At 55.6% G+C, this 21,906-nt stretch overlaps 1 pseudogene; it reads right to left on the minus strand.

The window, feature by feature from the left end:
- LOC131586381 (uncharacterized) overlaps nucleotides 1-21,906 on the minus strand; it is a 655,697-nt pseudogene that overhangs the window by 502,980 nt on the left and 130,811 nt on the right.

The following is a 21,906-nucleotide window of genomic DNA, read 5'->3' on the forward strand; positions in this document are numbered from 1 at the left end:
AAAATTTGAGATAAATGGGATAAAATTGTGGGAAAATGGGGATAACATTTGGGAAAAATGGAGACAAGCTGTACCCTAATAGGGAATGATTGGGAGTGATTTGGCTCATCCTGCTGCCGAGGAAACTGAAACCACACGGGGGGAGCAACTGGGCTCATGCTGGGAGCAGCCACTGCCGGCACCGGGAGCCCCGAACCCCTTTCCCGGCCGTGCCGGACCCGCATCTCCCCGGCCCCTTTGCCGGGGCTCTGCCGCCACCGCCACCGGGACCCCCCAAAAACACCTCCCGGGGACCCCCGGGGTCCCCCCGAGGAGCATCTGCGGCTCGGCTCTGGAGCCCTGCCATCCCCAAACATCCCCCCCAAAAACCCCAAACCCAGGGAGCCCCGGGGTATTTGGGGCGAGCTCCCCCTCCCCGGGCACCTGCGGGATGGGGGGCGATGGTCCCGAAGGAGCTGCAGATCCAGAGAGTGGGGAGCGCACGTGGAGCCTCCTCTGCCTGCTCCAGCTCTTCCTCCTCCTGCTCCTCCTCTTCCTCCTCCTCTGTCCCTCCTCTTCCTCCTCCTCTGTCCCTCCTCTGTCCCTGGGCGTGGTTCGGAGCCCTCGGGTGAGCGGGGCCGGGCCGGGACACGATGGGAAAGGGCTGGGTCCCCCCCAAACCGAGCTGGGGGCAGCGGAGGTTTGGGGGAACAATGGGAACGGGGCGGGACAGGGGAACAGGGGGAGGTGGGAGCACTGAGGGTCCCCCAGTTCACCCCAGGACCCCCAAGCCCCGTCCCAGCCCCCCCAGTTCCCCCCGCAGCCCCGGCTGAGGGGGGCTCAGCCCAGGAGCCGCCGTCGTTCGGGGCTCCCCCGAGTGCAGGAACGGGAGAGTTCCCGGCTCGGGGAGGCCCCAGCAGAGGAGGGGATCTTGTCCCTCTTCCAGGGCCTTTCAGGGTCTTCAGGCCCCTCTCAAGAGGAGTTTTTCTCTTTTTCAGGTTTTTTGGGGGGGATCCCACCACTACAGGGTGTTTTTTCTTCCCCATTTTGGGGTGTTTGTGCAGCTGCAGCTCCACAAACCCCTTTTTAGGGGGGGATCATGACGGCTTTAAGTGACATTTTTAGGGGTGTCCCCACCCCAAGCCCCTGTAGGAGATGTTTTGTCCCCAAGGTTGGATTTTGGGGGTTCTCTCTACCATGGCCGCTTTAAGGGCCCCCGGTATTGTCGGGTCCCACTCTAACTCCTCTTAAAAGGGCAACACCACTCCCGTTGGTTCCGGCAGTGGAGCCCCGGGAGGAGTTGGGGGTCCCGGGAGGGGTTGGGGATCCCGGGAGGGGTTTGGGGGTACCTGGGTGATGCCAATGAAGGTGATGGGGTCCCCATGCTGGGTATAAATCTTTGTGAGGGGTTCCTGAGGGTTTTCAGAAGTTCTGGGTGGTTTTGGGGCCACGGTTGTTTTTTGGGGTTCTCAAGGGGGTTTACAGGAATCCTGATGGGGGAATTTGGGTGATCCTGGGGGTGGAATTGGGGGTCCCAAGGCTGTTTTGGGGAACCTGCTGGTGATGGAGATAGGGACCCCGTGCCAGGTATGAACCATCTCAATGTCTGTATGGAGTTTTGCGGTTTTGGGGAGTTTTTGGAGCATCCAGGGATGTGTTTGAGATCAGGGAAGGTTGGGGTGTCCTGGGGGGTTTGGGGGTTCTCGGCAGGTTTGGGGGTACCTGGGCAATGCGGGTGGCAGTGCTGGGGACACCCCAGTGCCGGGTTTGAACCTTCTCACTGCGCACGAGCAGCGTCAGCGTGTTCAGGGAGATCCTGGGGGGCCCGGGGGGTCACCCCAAATCCCAGGGACCCCAAATGCTGAGGGACCCCCCGAACTGCCCTCACCGCTGGATCTGCTGCAGGCAGGGGGGCACCAGCACTCGGCCCCCACCCTCCACCATCACAGGGGGGCTGTGGAAGAAATCTGGGGGTGCATGGACAGGCAGGGTGGGACCCCCAAAGTCCTGGGGGAGGGGACACAGGGGGACTCCCAGGAATTCCCATTTTGGGGGGAGGAGGGGGGACCCAGGAAGAGTTTGGGGTGGATGGGTGGGTCATGGGGGGTCCCCCAGGATGGGTTTGGGGGGAACTGGATTGGAGCTCCCATGGCAGTGGGATAGGAAGATTTGCCCATGGAATTCCATGGGAATGGCATAGCAGTGAGATCCATCTACAGAATGGGACAGCAGCAGGATCCATCCGTGGAGGTCCCGTGGGAATGGGATGATGTCTGAGATCCATCCATGGAATTTCCATGGGAATTCAAATGTTCCCAAATTTTGCCCTCCCCGATCCCACATTCCCATTCCCATATCCCCTGGGAACTCTGTCCTCCCCACCTTTACACTCCAGCGCCTCCCGCCCATATCTGACATATTTCCAGAGACATTCCCTGCAGCTGTGAGCCAGGGAATTTGTTAATCCCTCAGCCTGGATCTCAGGGATCCCCATGGCGGTGCCACAGTTGCCATCGCAGCCCCACAGATCCCCCAGCCCCGGCTCCCCCCGCTCAGCCCCGCTCTGGCTGTGCCGCTGCTGCAGCATCTGCAGCTCCCCGCTGGCCCCGTGCCGGTGCCGCTCCTTGTGCCGGCCCTGGCTATCCCAATATCCCAGCTCTAGCTATCCCAATATCCCAGCCCTGGCTATCCCAATATCCCAGCCCTGGCTATCCCAATATCCCAGCCCTGGCTATCCCAATATCCCAGCCCTGGCTATCCCAATATCCCAGCTCTGGCTATCCCAATATCCCAGCCCTGGCTATCCCAATATCCCAGCCCTGGCTATCCCAAGGTCCCAGCCCTGGCTATCCCAATATCCCAGCCCTGGCTATCCCAATATCCCAGCTCTGGCTATCCCAATATCCCAGCCCTGGCTATCCCAATATCCCGGCCCTGCCTATCCCAAGATCCCGGCTCTGGCTATCCCAATATCCCAGCTCTGGCTATCCCAATATCCCAGCTCTGGCTATCCCAATATCCCGGCCCTGGCTATCCCAATATCCCAGCCCTGGCTATCCCAATATCCCAGCCCTGGCTATCCCAAGATCCCGGCTCGGCTCCGGCCGCCATCCCTGGCGGCTGCGGCTCCACCCGGCCCCGCTCGCTGCGGCGGCGCTGGAAGGGGATCCCAGCCAGGGACCCCATGGACATGGACTGCGGGAAGCCCGGGCCGGGCTCCGACAGCGCCGCGTGCAGGGAACGCAGGGAGAGGAGAACTGGGGGGACATTTGGAGATTTGGGATCGGGGGGGTCACAGCTGAAGGAAAGGGGGAACGGGGAGAGCCGGGAAGGGCATTTGGGGATGCCAGGACTGACAAGAGGGAAGGCTAGGGCTGGCTAGATGTGGCATGGCTGGAGTTCAGGGAGTTCCTGTATCCAGGAAAGGGAGCTCCAAGGGTCCCCGGTGTCCCCATTGCCAGGACAGTGCAGGGAAAGCCGGGATGGCTGGGAATAGGGGTCCCGGGTGTCCTCAGTGCTGAGTAAAGGAGGGGCTGGGTGCAGGGAGAGGCAGGAATAGGGGTCCAGGGGGTAAATGGGTCAAGGAGAAGGGGGCTCTGGGGGCTGCGGGAGGCGGGATGGCCGGGAAAGGGGTGCAGGCGTTCCTGGTGCCGGATAAGGGGGTGCAGGGTGGGACCCACGGCCGGGAATGGGGGTTCGGTGGGATGGCGGCGCCCAGGAATGGGGGTTTAGGGGCCCCTCGGCGCTCCGGAATGGGCGATCAAAGAGTCCCGGTGCCGGGGGTCCCCCCTCACCTCTCGCCGCCCACCGGGAGCGCCCCCGGCCCCAGCGCTGGAGCCATCGCGCTGCTCCGTTGCGGCCCCGCCCACAGCCCTGGCCCCGCCCCCAGAGCCGCCTCCAGCCCCGCCATTGGTGCCGCTCTTTGCTGCCCGCCAATGTCATCCATGGCACTATGATGTCATGCAGCCATGTCATGATGTCACAGCTTTCTCTGTGATGTCACACAGTCCCCTCTATGATGCCATAGCTGCTCAGTGATGTCACACAACAAACTCTGAGCAGTCACACAGCCCCTTTCTGGCATCACAGGTGCTCTGGGGCTCCAGGACACAGCCACAGAGGTGCTGCTGTGACACAGCCCCCTCTGGGACATCCCACAGCCCCTGCCAGTGCTGAGCCCCTGGGAGCTCTGTCTGGGCCTGCTCGTGTCCCTGAGCTGCCCTGGCAGGGCCCCAGCCCTGCTGGGCTGTGCTCAGGAGCTGCTCCTGGCCAGAGCTGTCTCTCTGCTGTGGTCTGTTTCCATGACAACCATCACAGCCCCTGTTGCTATGGCCCCATGCCAGGGGTGGTTGCCATGGACACCAGCTCAGGCCTGGAGCCAGAGTCCATTGCCATGGCAACCATTTGCAGTCCCATCCCCAGGCTCCTGGGATCCCAGAGCCACAGAATTGGCTGAGTTGGGAGGGAGCCATGGGGATCCTCCAGTCCAACTGCTGGCCCTGCACAGGACACCCCAACAATCCCAGCCTGGGCCTGGCAGCGCTGGCCAAACGCTGCTGGAGCTCAGCCAGCCCTGGAGCTGGGAGCCTTCCCTGGGGAGCCTGTTCAGTGCCCCAGCAGCCTCGCGGGAAAAACCTTTTCCTCACATCCAGCCTAAACCTGCCCGCCTCAGCTCCAGCCGCTCCCTCCACTCCTGTCCCTGGGCACCAGAGGGAAGAGGTTCCCACAGCCCCCAGCCAGGGACCCGCTCCCAAGGCTGCTGCCATGGCAACCAGGCCTGGCACCAGCTGGGATGCTCGGTTTCCACGGGCTGGGTTTCAGGAATGGCATTCCCCAATTTCCTGCTCCTGCTAATACAGCTCTGCCGCTCGCTTCTCTCCCACCTCCCATGGAAAGCAGAAAAGGCAAAGATTCCAGGCTGGGATAAGAACAATTTATTGACAACAGCAATGGGATAAGGAACAAATAGGTACAGAAACAATTTGGATAACAGAAGGGATAAGACAATCTATTTACTGGGAAAACTAAAATGTCATCGACCGGCTCTTCCTGGCCACGTATTTCCTCCTGCCAGGAAAGGACACCCTTCTCCTCTGGTGAGAGACAGGGAGTCCTTTTCCTGCCCCTGGCAGTGACCTGAGGTGGGACTGAATATAATGGGCCATGATCACACTCTCACATTCTTTGATCCCAAATCATGTCATTGCCACGGGCAAGAAAAGGTACAGGTGTCTTCCCATCATGGATCACAGGGAACATGGATCACCAGGTCTCTGCCCTATGTTGGTCCTCCAAGGGGGGATGAGGCTGGAGCTGTGGAGAAAGCTTATCCTGCACTTTGGGGCATTTGCAGAGCTTCCCTTACCGGTGCCTCCGTTGGTGTTTGCTCAAGTGACAGCTCTCGCTGAAGCTCTTCCCACATTGGGGACACTGGTAGGGCCTCTCCCCAGTGTGGATGCGCTGGTGCCTGATGAGGTGGGGGTCTTTCTTGAAGCCCCTCCTGCAGTCGGGGTAGTGGAAGGGCCTCTCATCCGTGTGAATCGGCTGATGCTGTAGGAGAGTGGAGCTGGTCTGAAACCTTTTCCCACACTGGGGACACTCGTAGGGCCTCTCCCCAGTGTGGATCATCTGGTGGATGGTCAGCTGGGACCTCCGGCTGAAGGTCATCCCACATTCCCCACACTCATAGGGCCTCTCCCCGGTGTGAATACGCTGGTGCTTGATGAGGTTGGAGTTTCGCTTGAAGCCCTCCCCACAGTCGGGGCAGCGGAAGGGCCTCTCATCCGTGTGAATCCGCTGGTGCCTGAGGAGAGTGGAGCTGCTGTGAAACCTCTTCCCACACTCAGAACACTCGTAGGGCCTCTCCCCAGTGTGGATGCGCTGGTGACGGATGAGGTGGGAGCTGCAGCTGAAGCCCTTCCTGCATTCCCCACACTCGTAGGCCCATTCCCCAGTGTGGATCATCTGGTGGCGGATCAGGCTGTTGCTCTGGCTGAAGCTCTTCCCACACTCCAAGCACTTGTAGGGCTTCTTCCCATCCTGAAGCTGCTCATGGACCACCAGCTCAGAGCCCCGGCTGGATCTCCGGCCGCCTTCCCGGCACAGGGTGGGTCTTTCCTCCTCAGAGCACCCTGGGATGGGTTTGGAGCCCCTCCTCCTGCGGGATCTCTGCAGATTTTCCTCCCCATTACATTCCTCAGCCATGGAGCTGCTCACAATGGCCTCTTCCACGAGGTTCTGCTGTGGGGATCTTTCCTCCCTGGTCTCCATCCTCAGCTCCTTGTCTGGGGGAGGAAGGACAAGGAGAGGATGGGATTTGCCTCCGTGCCAGAGGGAAGGGGAAGGAGATCCCCCCAGTGCGTCCCCGGCAGGACGGCGTCGGCAGCGGGGTTGTCCTGCAGCCAGGGGCCATGCTGGGCTGGGAGATGGAGCAGGAGAGAGGGGGAAAGGGGCACTGACTTCCTCCTCACCTGCCTGGGTGTCCTGGGGCATCTTCCTTTTCCTTGCAGCCTCCTTCTCCATCCAGCCAAGATTTGGGAATGGGAAATCCTGGTTTGGGGAGGTTTGAGTTTGAAGGTCCCTCTACCCAAGTCCATCTCCAGAAGTCACCGGGCATCTGGAGTCCATAAAAACCTCCCAAACACCAAGATTCAGCCCTGAAAATGCCTCCCAGGAGTTCCATGTCTCTGGTCTCTCCACTTTGGTGTTCAGGGGTTCCTCTCTGTCCCAGCTGCTGGGGGTCACTCTTGCACTGGGGGTCCTCTGTCTACTCGGTCCCTGCCCTCCCCAGGCTGCTGGGAGTGCCAAGAATCCAAAAAGTTCCCCTGGTTACCAGCTCCCCACTTAGTGATGCCAGGACCCCCAGTTTACCCCCAAGGGGCATTTTCTGCTCAGGTTTGGATTTCTTCATTCTCCAAACGTCCCCTCAAGCAGCCCAAAATAGGGAGCACCTAAAATATCTTGGCTGAGGTCCCCCTCCCTGGTCACCTGTGGGATGGGGTGTGATGATCCCATAGGTAGGCGGCTGTGAATTGAGGGAGTGCTGGACCTCGTGGTTCCTTCTCCTTTCCCTGATCCTCCTTTGTCCCTCCTCTTCCTCTTGCTCCCCCTCTTCCTCCCTCCTCCACTTCTTCCCTAACCCCATCTCCCGCTCAATCCCTCGTGCTATTTGAGCCATTCGGAACACAGTTCCGCGCCCAAACCTCCTGCCGTGCCCCCCGCCCTAAAGAGCCCGGTTACAGCTCCCCAGGCTCCCCCCAAGTGCTCCCGAGCCGTATACATTCGCCCTCAGCACCTGCAGCCACGGCTCGGACACAAAAGTTTTCTCCAAGCGCTTCCCCACACCGCCAAACGCGCCTTCCGAGCCACTTCCAGGACTACAGCTCCCATCATGCTCCGCGGCGCCCATAGAGCGCTATTCCAGCCGGGACTCCATCTCCCGTCATGCCCCGCGCCTCACCGGAATCCATTGGAGCTGCGCCTACAACTCCCGTGATGCTCCACGGCCCCATTAAACCGTATTATACTGGCGCCTACAACTCCCATCATCCCCTGCGCCCCATAGATTCCCTGTTACAGCTCCCCAAGTGCCCGCCCGGACCCCGAAGGGCCCCCAGATTCCCCTCCCTGACCTCCAAGTGCCCCCCTGGACCCCCAAGTGCTCCCCTGGATCCCGAATTGTCCCACAGAATCCCTAAGTGCCCCTCCAAGTGCTCACCCGGCTCCCCCAAGTGTCCTCCAGACCCCCAGGTTCTCTCTAAATTCCCTCCCCAGACCCAAAACTGCCCCAGATGTTCCCCAGAAAAGTCTCCGTGGACCCCAAAGTGGTCCCTTTTACCCTGTCTGAGAAAATTATAAAAAAATATGCTCAAAGGACTAAAAATAGGAGTAATTAGCAAAAAGAGGGAGAAATAGTGATCAATTAATTAATGAAGGGAATTGTGGTACTTAGAACCAAAGTTTGATAAGGTTTTTAGTTGATAAAAATGGATCAATTCTTTTAAATAAATATAAAAATTAGGTTATAAAAATACCGAATAATATTATTGTAAAAATTAAAAATTTATTTTTACTAATTTATTAGATTTTAATGATAAAGAAAAGTTGATAAATGTTTTCAATATTTTGGGTTGTCAGTCCCAGGTGGGCGATGTCAGACATGCTGAGGCTCAGGGTGAGGAGCAGGTTGTCCAAACAGGGGCAGCCCGCTAGGGGCTCATTCTTCTCTGTGACCAGACCTCCTCAGGAGACATTCAGCATCAAGATCACTTGGGGAATGCTTCTGTCACCTCTTCTCTCAACTAGAAAATAAAAAAAATATGGCCTTGATTTAAATGAAAAAAAATGTGGTGGATTTTCAAATCTTCCTCCTTAACAGAATTCCAAAGAATTCCAAGCAGCTGCACAAGCCTTGGACTTGAAGACAATGGAAGGAAGAGAAAGAGCCCCCGAGGCTTTCTGTATTTCAATGAACCCCAGGCTGGATTTGGGGCTGAGTCCAGGACCCTCAGGCACTGAGAGAAGGTTGAAGCAGCTGCTCAAGGAGTCAGAAGCAAAACTCCAAGTCCCTTGGAGCATCCCTGGGCCCCACTGACTGCCGGCTCCTGGCACACACAGCCATGGCATGGTCCAGTCTCATGCTGGGACACCTCCTGCACCAAAATTCTACCCTGGCAGGGACTTTTCTTTCTCCTCCCCTCCAGGCTGAACCTGCCAAGCTGCACTTTGGGGAGGTTTCCTTCTCTTGCCACTGCCCAGGAAAGCTGTGTCTCCTGCTGTTCACAAACAGAGAAGGGCTGCTGGGGGATGTGGGGGTTGGAGGCTGCCTGGGGTACAGTGACCATGAAATCATCGAGTTTTGAAATATTCTGTGAAAGAAGGAGGGGCATCAACCAAACTCCTACACTGGACTTACAAAGGGCAGACTTCAGCTGATTAAGGATGCAGATTTGGGGAGTACCAAATCAGATACTGAGTTTTTTAAGGGCAACAGCCTTTTAAATCAAAGCATTCCGGGAAGGATGGACACACTTCAAGAAAGAAATCTTGAAGGAGCAGGAACAGCCTGAACTTCTCTGATGAAAAATGAGCTAGTGAGGAAAATGATCGGCCTGAGTGGGCAGGGAGCTTTTGGAGGAACTCAAGGAAAATATGAGGATGAATCACCTTTGGGCAGAGGGGCAGGGAACTCAGGAAATGTTTAAGGATGTCATTAGGTCATGCAGAAAGAAAAGTAGAGAGGTGAAAGCTCAATTAGAACTTAACCTGGATCCCTCTATGAAGGATAATAAAAATGTTTTTATAAATACATTAATGGCAAAAGGAAGGCTATGGACAACCTCCATTCCTTAGGGGAGATATGGTTACCAAAGATGAGGAAAAGGCTGAGGTACTTAACCCCTTCTTTGCCTCAATATTTAATAAAACATAAACATAAAATTTTAAATATTTAATAAACATTAAATAAATAAAACCACCTTTTCAATATTAAGACAGGTTTTCCTCAGGACAAGTGTTCTCCTGAGCTGGTAGATGGGGACAGGGAGCAGAAGAGCCCCCTGTAATCCAGGAGGAAGCAGTCAGAGACCTGCTGAGCCACTCAGATGCTCACAGGTGGATGGGATGGGATGGGATCCATGCTAGGGGGATGAGGGACCTGGTGGATGAGCTCCCCAAGCTGCTCTCCATCATTTCTCCTCATCAGTCCTGGCTCACTGGGGAGGTCCCAGAGGACTGGAGGTGCCAGTGTGAGCCCATCCCCAAGAAGGGCTGGCAGGAGGCTCTGGGGAACTGCAGGCCTGTCAGCCTGAGCTCGGTGCCTGGTGAGGTTTTGGAACAGATCCCCTTGAGTGCCATCCCACGGCACCTCCAGGATGGCCCAGGGCTCAGACCCAGCCAGCGTGGCTTTAGGAGGGGCAGGTCCTGCCTGACCAACCTGATCTCCTTTTATAACCAGCTGACCTGCCTGGTGGGTGCGGGAAAGGCTCTGGATGTGTCGAGCTGGACTTCAGCAAGGCCTTGGACACGGAGAGCCACAGCATTCCCTGGAAAAGCTGCAGCCCACGGCTTGGACAGGAGCACTCTTTGCTGGCTGCAGAACTGGCTGGAGGCTGGGCCCAGAGAGTGGTGGGGATGGTGCTGCATCCAGCTGGTGTCCAGTCCCTGGTGGTGTCCCCAGGGATCTGTGCTGGGCCCAGTCCTGGTTAATATCTTCACTGAGGGTCTGGCTGAGGGGGTCGAGTCCAGCACTCACAAATTGCAGATGACACCAAGCTGGCTGCGAGTGGGGATCTGCTGGAGGGCAGGACAAGGAGACACAGCCTTAAGCTGCACCAGGGCAGGTTTAGGCTGGACAATAGGAAGGAGTTCTTCCCAGAAAGGCTGATTGGGAATTGGAATGGGCTGGCCAGGGGGGAGGTGGCAGAGTCACTGTCCCTCTCCAGTGGTCTGGGGGAGTGACATCAATCTCTGTGGTTAATAACTGATTTTGCTTTAAAACAATTGCTTCAAAATTGCTTCCTGTTACACCCTGAATGTCTGTACTGGTTTTGTATTAGTTGATATTTGGTGAGGAGGGAAGAAGCCACCCATGCAAATGATTTTTCTAGGAGGGGGCTGCTAAGAGCTTCCTCTGTGCTTAGCAAAACCAACAGCTGGCTGGCTCTGAGAACTGACAACCTATGAAACCATTTAGAAGCTGGATCCTCCTCTGTGAAATCCCCATTTTAAAGACAGGCAAGGCCAGGAAAGCTCTCTGTTGTTCCCAGCTGTGAAGAGTTAACTGGGTGCTGGTCAGGCCGGCCCTGCTCCAGCCTGGCCTGCACCGAGCCGGGCTCCGCCAGGCCCCGGGAGCGGCTCTGGGCTGGGCCAGGCCCCTTCACCACGGCCCGCGCGGCCCCAGCGGCTGCCGGGCACAGGGAGGGGAAGCCATCGGCCCGCAGCTGGAATTGAAGGGAGCAGGGGCCTGGGACCAGCCATGGGGGCAGAACAGCCACGACTGTTCTGGCTTGGCCCCCTGAGATCTTGGCACAGCCCCAGCACTGCCTGAAATCCATCACTGTGACTGCTTCGGCCACTGCCCGGCAGAAACCATCATGAGCATCTGCAGGTGTGGGTGAGATATTAACTCTTTCTGTGCACAGATGAGACCTGCAGACCTTGATCCTCCCTTTGGGTGAGAGGAAAGGACAGAGTGGGAGACTAATGCCACAAGTATGGTAGGCTACACCTGTCTTCATATGTCATTGAATTAGAGAAAAACTCTCTTCAGAGAAAATTATGCAACACTTTGCCTCACAATCCATCAACCTTAATTAAAGTGAGAGGTAGGTCTTAATTACAATCCAATTAGAGCAAATCAACATTGTGTGAATGGCAAGAAGAATTTGCTTGTCAACAGATGAATACGTCCCACTCAAGAATGAACAAAATCTGCCTTTACTTGGAAGAAAGTAGACATGGAGCAATGCAGTATTTGGGTTTTCTCCAGTGATAAATGGGGCAAGAAGCTGTAACAACTCACCTGTTTTACAGAACACAAGTACTGATACAGCCAATAGTGCACCCACATTGAAGGGATCTTCAGGACATTCCTTTATTTCTTGACAAGGAATGGGCAGCAAAATGCTGGCATTTATCTGAACTGGAAGCCATGTTCCTCTCCTGTTTCTCCTTGAGCACACTGTTCTTTGCAGACTTCACTGTGCAGCCCATCAATCCTCTCTTGGCCAACAGCTAAATGGCACAACTACCAAAACACAGGTGCCAGCATCATCACCCCAGCATTATTCCAGCACTCCTTTGCTGGTGCACAGGAGCACAGAATGGCTTGGCTTGGAAGGGACATTTAAAGACCATCTAGTGCAGTGAGCATGGACAACTTTAGATCAGGTTGCTCAGAGCATGAGCTTGAATGTCAGCAGGGATGGATGCCCACCTCTCTGGGCAACCTGTATCAGGGTTTCAAAACCCCCAGTGTAAAAAATGTGAGTTTCTTTCTTATATCTAGTCTGAGGCTATTGTCTTTTAGATTGATAACATTCCCCCTCAGTCTTGTCACAACAGGCCCTACTAAAAATTCTGTCCTGTCTTTTTTACAAGCCCCCTTAAAGTACTGAAAGGTAGCAATCAGGTCTCTGTGGAGCCTTCTCTCTTCCAGGCTGAACACCCCCAGCTATCCCAGCCTGTCTCCAAAGCAGAGGGGCTCCAGCCCTCAGAGCATTTTGTCCCTCCTCTGGACCAGCTCCAACAGGACCATGTCCTTCCTGTGCTGGGCACCCAGAGGTGGATGCAGTACTCCAGGTGGGCTTGCACCAGAGCAGAGGGGTGGTGGAATCACCTCCTTCAAGCTGCTGGGCACCCTCCTTTGGAGGCACATGGCTGGCTCATGTTCAGCCTCTCACCTTGCAGCAGCCACAAGTCCTTCTCAGCAGGGCTGCTCTCCATCCCTTCATCCCCCAGCCTGTGAGATCAGCTGGGCTGGGACCCTGTCATAGGCCTTGGACAGAGCTGCAGGGCAGGATGAGCTCCCTAGTGAAGAAGGCAGATCCCACTCCCCACACAATTCCACCCTGGCCATGAGGTCACAGCAGCCTGTGGGGTGACAGCAGGCTGAGGTGACAGCAGGCTCTGAGGTCACAGAGGTCCCAGAGCCCCGTGGTTGCACAGCACCACGAGGACCGAGCAGTCAGTCCTTGACCACGACTGTTGTGGCAGCAGCGGCGGTGGCAGCAGCGGTGCTGACATTGGGACAGCGGTGTCAGGACAGTGGTGGCAGCAAGAGCTGCAGGACTGGCAGAGGGCAAGGCACCATGGCCTTTGCTCTGTGCCTCCTCCTCCTGCTCCTCCTGGCAGTGGCCCTGCCTGACAGGGCTGCCCAGGCTGCTCCATGGCGAGCACGGCGAGCAGGTGAGCCGGCGGCCTGGCTTCCCTTTCCCGGGACAGTGCTCTCTTCTTCCCTGGGAAGCGTTGGGGATGGTTTTCCCCAGGGCTTTAGGGGGGGTTTCCTCTGTGGGAGGGAGAGGCCCCAGGGACCCTGGGCTGGTCCCACTGCCCCTCCAGAGATGCTGCACAGGGCCTGCAAAGAGGGTGGAGAGTGACCAGAGCCAGCCCAGAGCTCTCCAGGCCTCTCTGCAGCTTTTGCCATGTCCCTTGACATTTGACTCCCACGGCCTTACCCAAACCCATTTCAGTTCCCAATTCCCTAAAACAGAAGGGGATCCCAGCTCACCCTGGTAATGGTCCTGATCTGTGCTCCCTTCTAGATTGGGATCGTAACTTGCATTATCTGGATGCCCTTTTGGATAAAGGCTTGAAATGCTTGGAGAATGCTGGAGGCAAGTTCTCAATGTGCCTTTCCTGAGAGAATAATGGGTGTCAGTGTGGCAAGAGCTTCCTCGTGTGCCATATCTCTTAACATAATCTCAGGCTTGATGGATTCTGGAAAAGTTGCCCTGCTCTCTTCTGGAGCCCTGAGTGATCCCACAGCATCGCTGTCAGTGGGAGGAAGGAGCATTTAGCTGTCAATCTTCTTCCCATGTGCAATGTCAGTGTCACCTTCCGTGTGTGCTCTGTTCAGCCATGGAGAAGAGCAGAGAGGGAAGGGGCCGGGCCCAGGGCTGTGCCCCAGGGCTGTGCCTTGTGTGGCTCCTTTGCCAGCCCCAGGGAGCCTGAGCTGCCGCTGCCAAGCCCTGGCCCTGCCTGGGACTCAGTTCAGAGCTGATGGCAATTCCAGGGTGTCCTTTCTCCCCTGACTGCCATTCAAGAAGTTTCTTCTCTCCTGGTGTGGGGCAACTGCAGGCACGTGGTCTCCCTGCCCCTGCTCCTGGGTGGAAGGCAGAGATGAGGGAGTGCCTTGGAGGGCAGCAATCAGCCAGGTGCACTCACTGTCACTCCGGCATGAAAGAGAATCATGAGCACTGTCCAGGACCTGTTCTGTCCTGCCTTTCCTTGCAGCTGAACCTATTGATGAAGGCGATCCAGCTTCCCAACCCATGTCCAGGACTCAGCCCTTGGGAGATGGTGAGGGTAGGTCAAGGCCTTTCCCCCGGGAAAGCTGCCAGCTCAGAACCTTAAAGTTGTCCAGCTGGCAGTGATGAGAGAAGCTTCTGTGGCTGTTGAGTTACAGGTGTGTCTGCAGGGAGGACTCTCCCAGCTCCTGGGTTGGTTACTGCACACAAGCCCAGCTCCCCTCACAGGGGTGAGTGGTGTGTCCCTGCTGATCCCACAGGCTGAGGACTGGTTTTCTGGGGTCCATTCCTGAGAAATGGATCTACTTCCTGTCATGGTCCTCTGAGGAGGAGGAACAAAGCTACAGGAGTTATGAAACCCCATGAGCCATCCAAACCCATGAGGCAAATGCTGAAGGAAATGCTGCAGGGAGCGCAAAGTGGGTCCATGTCCCTCAGCATTCTCCTGAGACTCAGCAGCTGGAGACTTTCTCTGCACCTCTGGACATGCAGTGCCCAACACAGCAGGAAGGGATCCATGTCAGCCTCACTGCCCTGCTGCTGCTTTCACACACTGCAGGGCTGTTTCCCAGCTTGGCCTGGCTGCAGCTTCTCCCCAGCCTCTGCAGGAAGGCATTTTGCATCAGCTGAAAGGGAGCCCAAACTGCACCACGGGCCATGTCCATCCTGAGATCTTCTGCACTTTCCCAGTCTCAGGGTGGACCAGAAATGGTGTTTGTTTGGAGAAAGGAGGGCCCTGGCCAATCCCAAAAGTTTATATGATTTCCTTTGATAAGCATTGCCTCCTGAAGATGCCACCTCCCCAATGGGGAAAATTCCATCTGATTCAGGTGTACAATTTATTTTTTTTCAGAGAAGGACCAAAGGGCTGTGCTGAAGGCATCGTTTCCCGGAGGAAGCAGTGTCTCATGGGCAGCCTCTGCTGCAGGAAGGGAGGCCATGCCAGGCACAGTCACAGTCCCAGGAGGTAATTGCTGTGCCTCTGGGCCTGAGCCCTGCTGAGGCTTGAGCTCCCATCGCTGCTGCTTGGCAGTGTGGACACAGCCCGGACAAGACCAGCACAGCCCAGTGGAATTATCCCCAGCAGGCTCAGGGCACTCGGCTACTGAGCAGTCCTGCTGGGGTCCCTCCATGGGAGACAGGTCCCAAATCCTGGCAGCAGCTGCAAAAGAGCACCCATGCTGGAGAATAGGCAGAGTGGGAGGGCAAGGCTCCACTGTATCCTGAAAGAGCCTGGCTCTGTCCCTATGGGATGGGAGAGCTGTCCCAGCAGAACATGGGCAGGAGGGAGGGAGGGCCTGAGGGACAGTTGTGGCACTGCCTGCTGTAGCTCTTCCCCATTGCTTTTACAATTCTTTCAGCTGTGGCAGAGAGAGGGCCCCAGTGAGGCCTGGGCTGCTCCAGCCACCTCTCCCAGGGATGTTGCACAGGGCCTGCAAAGAGGGTGGAGAGTGACCAGGAGCCAGCCCAGAGCCCCCAGGCCCCTCTGCAGCTGTGGCCATGTCCACTGACATCTGGCACCCACAGCCTTAGCGCGACTCCCTTGCACTGCCCCGTTCCCTAAGGTAGAAGGGGATCTCAGGACACCATGGAAACAGTTCTGATCTGTGCTCCCTTCTAGATTTGGAACACAATCTCAATTATTTGGAAGTGCTACTCAATGATACTTTGAATATCTTGGAGAATGCTGGAGGCAAGTTCTTCTATTCCCTTTACTGACAGAACACACAATGACAAGGTGGCAAGAGCTCACTCATGAGCCATATCTCTTAACATAATCTCAGGCTTGATGGGTTCTGGAAACCTTGCCCTGCTCCCTTCTGGAGCCCTGAGAGATCCCACAGGTCACTGCCAGTGGGAGGAAGGAGCATTTAGCTTTCAATCTTCTTCCTGTGTGCAATGCCAGTGTCTCCTTCCCTGTGTGCTCTGTGCAGCCACAGAGAAGATCAGAGAGGGAAGAGGCTGGGCCCAGGGCTGTGCCCCAGGGCTGTGCCTTGTATGGCTCCTTTGCTGACCCAAGGAGCCTGAGGATCTCCTACAGTGCCACGGGAGCTGATCTGTCCTGCCTTTCCTTGCAGCCAAGCCTCTTGCTGAAAGTGATCTGGCTTCTCAACCCACACCCAGGACTGAGGCTCTGGAAGATGGTGAGGGTAGGTGAAGGCCTTTCCCCCTGGAAGAGCTGCCAGCTCAGAGCCCAAAGCTCGGCCAGAGCGGCATCGCTGCAGGTGCCAGGACAGAGCTGTGCACGTGTGTGCCCTCGCTCTGCGTGATCCTCTCACTGCTCCTGCGGCTCAGTGCTGCCTGTGCAGATCAGCAGAGATGAGAGAAGCTTCTGTGGCTGTTGAGTTACAGGTGTGTCTGCAGGGAGGACTTTCCCAGCTCCTGGGTTGGTTACTGCACACAAGCCCGGCTCCCATCGCAGGGGTGAGTGGTGTGTCCCTGCTGACCCCACAGGCTGAGCATTGCTTTTCTGGGATCCATTCCTGTGAAATGGAATTATTTTGCTCTAAGGTCCTCCAAGAGGAAATACCAAAGCTACAGGAGTTATGATACCACATGAGCCATCCAAACCCATGAGACAAATGCTGAAGAAAATTCTGCAGAGAGGACAAGGAGGCATGTCCCTCAGCCTTCTCCTGAGACTCAGCAGCCAGGAGCTTTCTCTGCACATCTGGACATGCAGTGCCCAACACAGTGGGAAGGGATGCACGGCAGCCTCACTGCCCTGCTGCTGCTTTCAAGCCCTGCAGGGCTGTTTCCCAGCCTGGCCTGCTGCAGCTTCTCCCCAGCCTCTGCAGGAAGGCATTTGACATCAGCTGACAGGGAGCCCAAACTGCAGCACAGGCCATGCCCACACTGAGATCTTGTAGGATTCCCCAGTCTCTGGGTAGATCAAAAATGGCAGCTGTTTGGAGAAAGGAGGATTCTGGCCAACCCCAAAAGTTTTATATGATACCCTGGTCCTTAACCAAGTCTTTGACAAGCATTGCCTCCTGAAGATGCCACCTTGCCCAGTGGGGAATGCTGCCATCTGATCCAGCTGTCCCTTTCTGCAGAAGTGGATGGAGAGCCTGTGCTGAAGGCGGCGTTTCCCAGAGGAAGCAGTGGCTCATGGGCAGCCTCTGCTGCAGGAAGGGAGGCCATGCCAGGCACAGTCACAGGAGGTAATTGCTGTGCCTCTGGGCCTGAGCCCTGTTGAGGCTTGAGCTGCCATCTCTGCTGCTGGGGAGTGCCCACCCTTCAGGGATGTTGCACAGGGCATGGAAAGAGTGTTGAGAGTGACCAGGAGCCAGCCCAGAGCATTTCAGGCCCCTCTACAGCTTTCTCCATGTCCACTGACATCTGGCTCCCATGGCCTTACCCAACCCCCTTGCAGTGCCCAGTTCCCTAAGGCAGAAGGTGATCCCAGCACACCCTGAAAAAGGTTCTCATCTGTGCTCCCTTCCAGATGAGTTTCCTGGGATGGCTTCTCCATTAGATTGGCTGCATAAAGTTTTGAAGCCCTTGGAGCCTCCTGCAGGTATGTTTTCAGTGTTCCATCAAGGAATAATCATTGACAACCTGGTAGGAACCAGTTGACAGAAGCTTCTGTGGCTGTTGAGTTACAGGTGTGTCTGCAGGGAGGACTTTCCCAGCTCCTTTACTGATTACTGCCCGCAAGCCCGGCTCCCATCGCAGGGGTGAGTGGTGTGTTCCTGCCGTATCCACAGGCTGAGCATTGCTTTTCTGGGACCCATTCCTGGGAAATGCAACTATTTTTTATTAAGGTTTTCCAAGAGGGAAGAACAAAGCCACAGGACAGAAAGAATCACTTGGGTCACACCATATCCTGAAAGAAATAGAGAAGGAACTGCTCAAAGGGCATGGTGGGTGCATTTCCCTCAGCCTTTCCTGAGATGCAGCAGCCGGTGGCTTTCTCTGGACACGCCATGCCTGGCATCATGGAAAGGGATCTGTGGCAGCCTCGCTGCCCTGCTGCTGCTTTCAAGCCCTGCAGGGCTGTTTCCCAGCCTGGCCTGGATGCAGTTTCTCCCCAGCCTCTGCAGGAAGGCATTTGGCATCAGCAGGCAGGCTGCCCAAACTGCAGCATGGGCCATGCACCCCTTGAGATCCTCTGTAACTTCCTGGTCTCTGAGCAGATCAGGAGAGGTGGTGGTTTGGACAAGAGAGAGCCTGGGCCTTTTCCTGATCCTCTTCCATGTCTTTGACAAGCACGGCCTCCTGAAGAGGCCACTTCCCTGCTATGTAATGGTTCCATCTGATCCAGCTGTGCCTCTTCCTTTCTCAAGGGATGGACAGAGAGGCTCTATGGAAGGGGGCATTTCCTGAAGGAAGGGAAGCAATTTTTGAGGCAGGCATGGGCCCAGGCACAGGAGGCAATTGCTGTGCTGGGCTCAGGCCTCGGTGGGGCTGTGTGCCAGCAGCTCTTCCCACAGGGCCTCTCCTTGCATGGCCCAGCAGCGTCCAAAGCTGGAGGCACCTCAGTTTCCAGGCCTCTGGAGCTCATTCCCAGCCCCTGGGAAATGGGACTCGTGCACCAATGTCCATCCCACTGCAGCTGCTCCCAGAGCTGGCCCTAAGCATCCAGAGGCCCAAGGCACAGGAGCAGCCCCGAGCAGGAGCCCTGCCACGATCCCAGGGCCACAGCCAGCCCTGGCTCCCAACTGGGCACGGGCTGCACTGGCCCCTGACAGGGCCTGGCTCTGTCCCCTTGGGCTGGGGGAGCTGTCACGGAGCAGGGAGGGTCAGGGGTGGCAGTGGCTGCTCAGGGATGGGTTTGGCCCCTGTCCCTGGAAGGAGCCACTGCCCAAGCCGTGCTGTATTGTCCCCGAGTTCTCCTCTCAGCCTTCTGGGTTTTATTGGGTGGCACAGCCTGTGCCAAGGGACAGCAAAGTGCCTGCAGGCCCCAGCTCTGGGGGAAACAGGGAATATCCTGGACATACCCACCATGCTGCCAGCTCAGCAGCACAGCACAGCACGGGCTCTCACTGCCCAATTCTCCCACAGATGCAGCCAGCACAACACGTGTTCCCAATTCCCAGAAGGGCATCGGAAGAGGTTTCTGTCAAGGAACACACTGTTGGCTAGAATTAATGTCAGGCCTGTTTTGTTTGGTGCTTGTCTTCATTTTATGCAGTGTTGGAATCTGGTATGTCTGGAAGACAAAACAGTGAGTATTTAATTCATCTTTCCTTCAAAAAGCTTCTTTTGAAAGTCTGTTGTAGAATAGAAACATTCCCAGTGAGGCTGCTGTGGACTTGTGGGTTGTCCTTGGTTGTCCAAATAACTCTGCTGAGAGTTCTGCTGCTGCCCAGGCCTTTCATTGGCCTCTTTTAGTGGGGCCTTGTCCTGGGGAGCCCGCTGGGGCTGCAGCCAGTGCTGGCTGCCACTGAGGCTGCCTGGCCAAGAGCAGCCCCAGGAGCAGCGGGCAGAGGCAAAGCAAGGTGGGAAAAAGAAAGAGCGGGGATGAGATTGCCCTTGTAAAGCAGACACGCTCTGGGGCCCGCTCCTGGCCAGGGACCCTGCCCAGAGCCATCCCCTGCTCTCCAGGGCCTTGCGGGGCAGCTGTCCAGCTGGGCCAAGCTGTGCCAGCAGCTCCAGCCATGCTGGGGAGCCTTGGCAGCTCTGGGCTCTGCTGTGCAGGAGGGTCCCTGTGTGCCAGCGGCAGCTGGGGGCCTCAGCCACCTCCTCTCTCCACAGGAGCACCTCTGCAGCTTCAGAAGACTGGCCAAAGGCTTCAATCAGGGAGAACTACACCTGTCTTCCTCCATCTCCAAGCCAGTGTTCATTGTCCCCGCCTGTCATGTGGTTACTTTACCTTTAAGAAAGTTCAAGTTGCTGGAGACTGCCTGGAGTCTTTCCTCATGACCAATTATCGGTCATTGCTGAGAATTGACAGCAGTTTTAGCCATTGAAAAGTGGAATCAACTTGTGAACCCCACCTTAAATTGTAAAACCAGAGCTCTCTTGTTCTCTTTGTTTCTTGGCTGTGAAAGGTAGCAGAGCTCCGGCTGGCCTCCGGTTCCCTGCCCAGGCCATGCGGCCGGGCGGGGGCCGGGCTGGGCCTGCCGTTCTCCCGGCCGGGAGATGGGGCCTGTGGGGGCTTGCCCCGAGCCAAGCTGGGCCAGGCCGGTTCCTGGCTTGGCTGCAGGTTTTGCTGTGATAGAATTTACCAGAAACTGCCGAGTAAAGAAGGAGAGGAGCTCTGGGCCTGCAGCAAGCAGAGACGGTGACCGCACTCTCTAGAGCAGCTATGAGGAACTTTCCATCGCAGACAGCTCCAGCTCCTGTTCAGCAGAGATCACCGAACCATCTACAAAAGCTTGGGCAGGATTTTAACTCTTTCTTATCCAGATGAGACTTGCGGATTAATCTTTTTATCCAGAGAGAGAAAAAGAGAGTGATCAACATGAAAAGAGACTTTATAAACTACTAGTGGCAAGAAAGAAAAGAAGCTTCAAGGAAGGTAGAGAATTAAGGAGATGCTTTAATTAAGCTGAAATATCTTTCTGTTAAAACTATGGGGATGGACAATGAAGTCCTGAAAAGAACTCCTTTAATTCATGATAGAGTATGGGGAGGAATAGAGTGTTCAAAGTGTAAATTTGAGTAAAAAGTAGAGTAGTTATGGTATAGTGAAGTGCTGGGAGATTTGAAGCCTTGAGAGGCAATGAGAAAACTGTTTTCTAGTGAAGCTCACAGAAACAGATGAAGAATACTTTTTGCCTTTGAATAACTTATCCTTAAAAATGCTCTCCTCAAACTCATGACCCATAACACATTTCAGAGTGATGTGGAATGGGAGGGGTGGGCTCTGATAACAGCAGCTCTGGGCAGCTGATATCAGGGAAACGGAAAACTATAACAAAAATAGTTTTCTTGTGAGAAACTCCATAAATTAACAGAAAGGAACTTCTGTTTCTCTACAGAGACTGATGAAAAGACTGTAGAAGGAATTGGGACTGTTTAAACCATCAAAGTTCTAAAGTTTCTGTCTCTGTTGTCATGTGAACAAAAGAATAGTGAGCAGTAAAAAATGAAAAGGTTTTTCTGGAAGTTTATTCTGGTGTTCTTATTATCGTAGTTTGTCAATAAACTTTCTTTAATCCTTTTACAAGTTTTATGCCTAGTTTGCTCTTGTTTTAATCCATATCTCACAGCAAGAAATAAGTAATTCTTTTTCTTCCTTTTCTGTTAATTACTGGTTTAAAACCACAACAAGGAGATAGAAACGGGAGGAACTTCTTGGATTCCTTGCATTCCCAGCAGCCTCAGGAGGGCAGGGATCGAGTAGACGGAGGACCCCCAGTGCAAGCGTGACCCCCAACAGCTGGGACAGCGGGGAACCCCTGAACACCAAAGGGGAGAGACCAGAGATGGGGAACTCCTGGGAGGCATTTTCAGGGCTGAATCTTGGTGTTTGAAAGGTTTTTATGGATGGCTGGTGACTTCTAGAGATGGACTTGGGCAGAACAAACCCCCTAACCCAATGTGCTTGTGAATTGTATTTTTCCCCAAACCAGGATTTCCCATTCCCAAACCTTGGCAGGATAAAGGAGGCTGTGAGGAAGAGGAAGATGTCCCAGGACACCCAGGCAGGTGAGGAGGAAGTCAGTGCCCCTTTCCCCCTCTCTCCTGCTCCATCTCCCAGCCCAGCCTGGCCCCCGGCTGCAGGACAACCCCGCTGCCGACGCCGTCCTGCCGGGGACGCACTGGGGGGATCTCCTTCCCCTTCCCTCTGGCACGGAGGCAAATCCCATCCTCTCCTTGTCCTTCCTCCCCCAGACAAGGAGCTGAGGATGGAGACCAGGGAGGACAAATCCCTGTAGCAGAACCTCGTGGAAGTGGACGCCTTGAGCAGCTCCACAGCACAGGAGTCAAGGAAGAAGGAAAAGCTTCAGATATCCCACAGAAGGAGCAGTTCCTCACCCATCCTAGGGTGCTCTGAGGAGGAAAGACC

The sequence above is a fragment of the Poecile atricapillus genome, chromosome 19 (assembly GCF_030490865.1).
Source record: "Poecile atricapillus isolate bPoeAtr1 chromosome 19, bPoeAtr1.hap1, whole genome shotgun sequence".
In the NCBI taxonomy this organism is placed as follows: Eukaryota; Metazoa; Chordata; class Aves; order Passeriformes; family Paridae; genus Poecile; species Poecile atricapillus.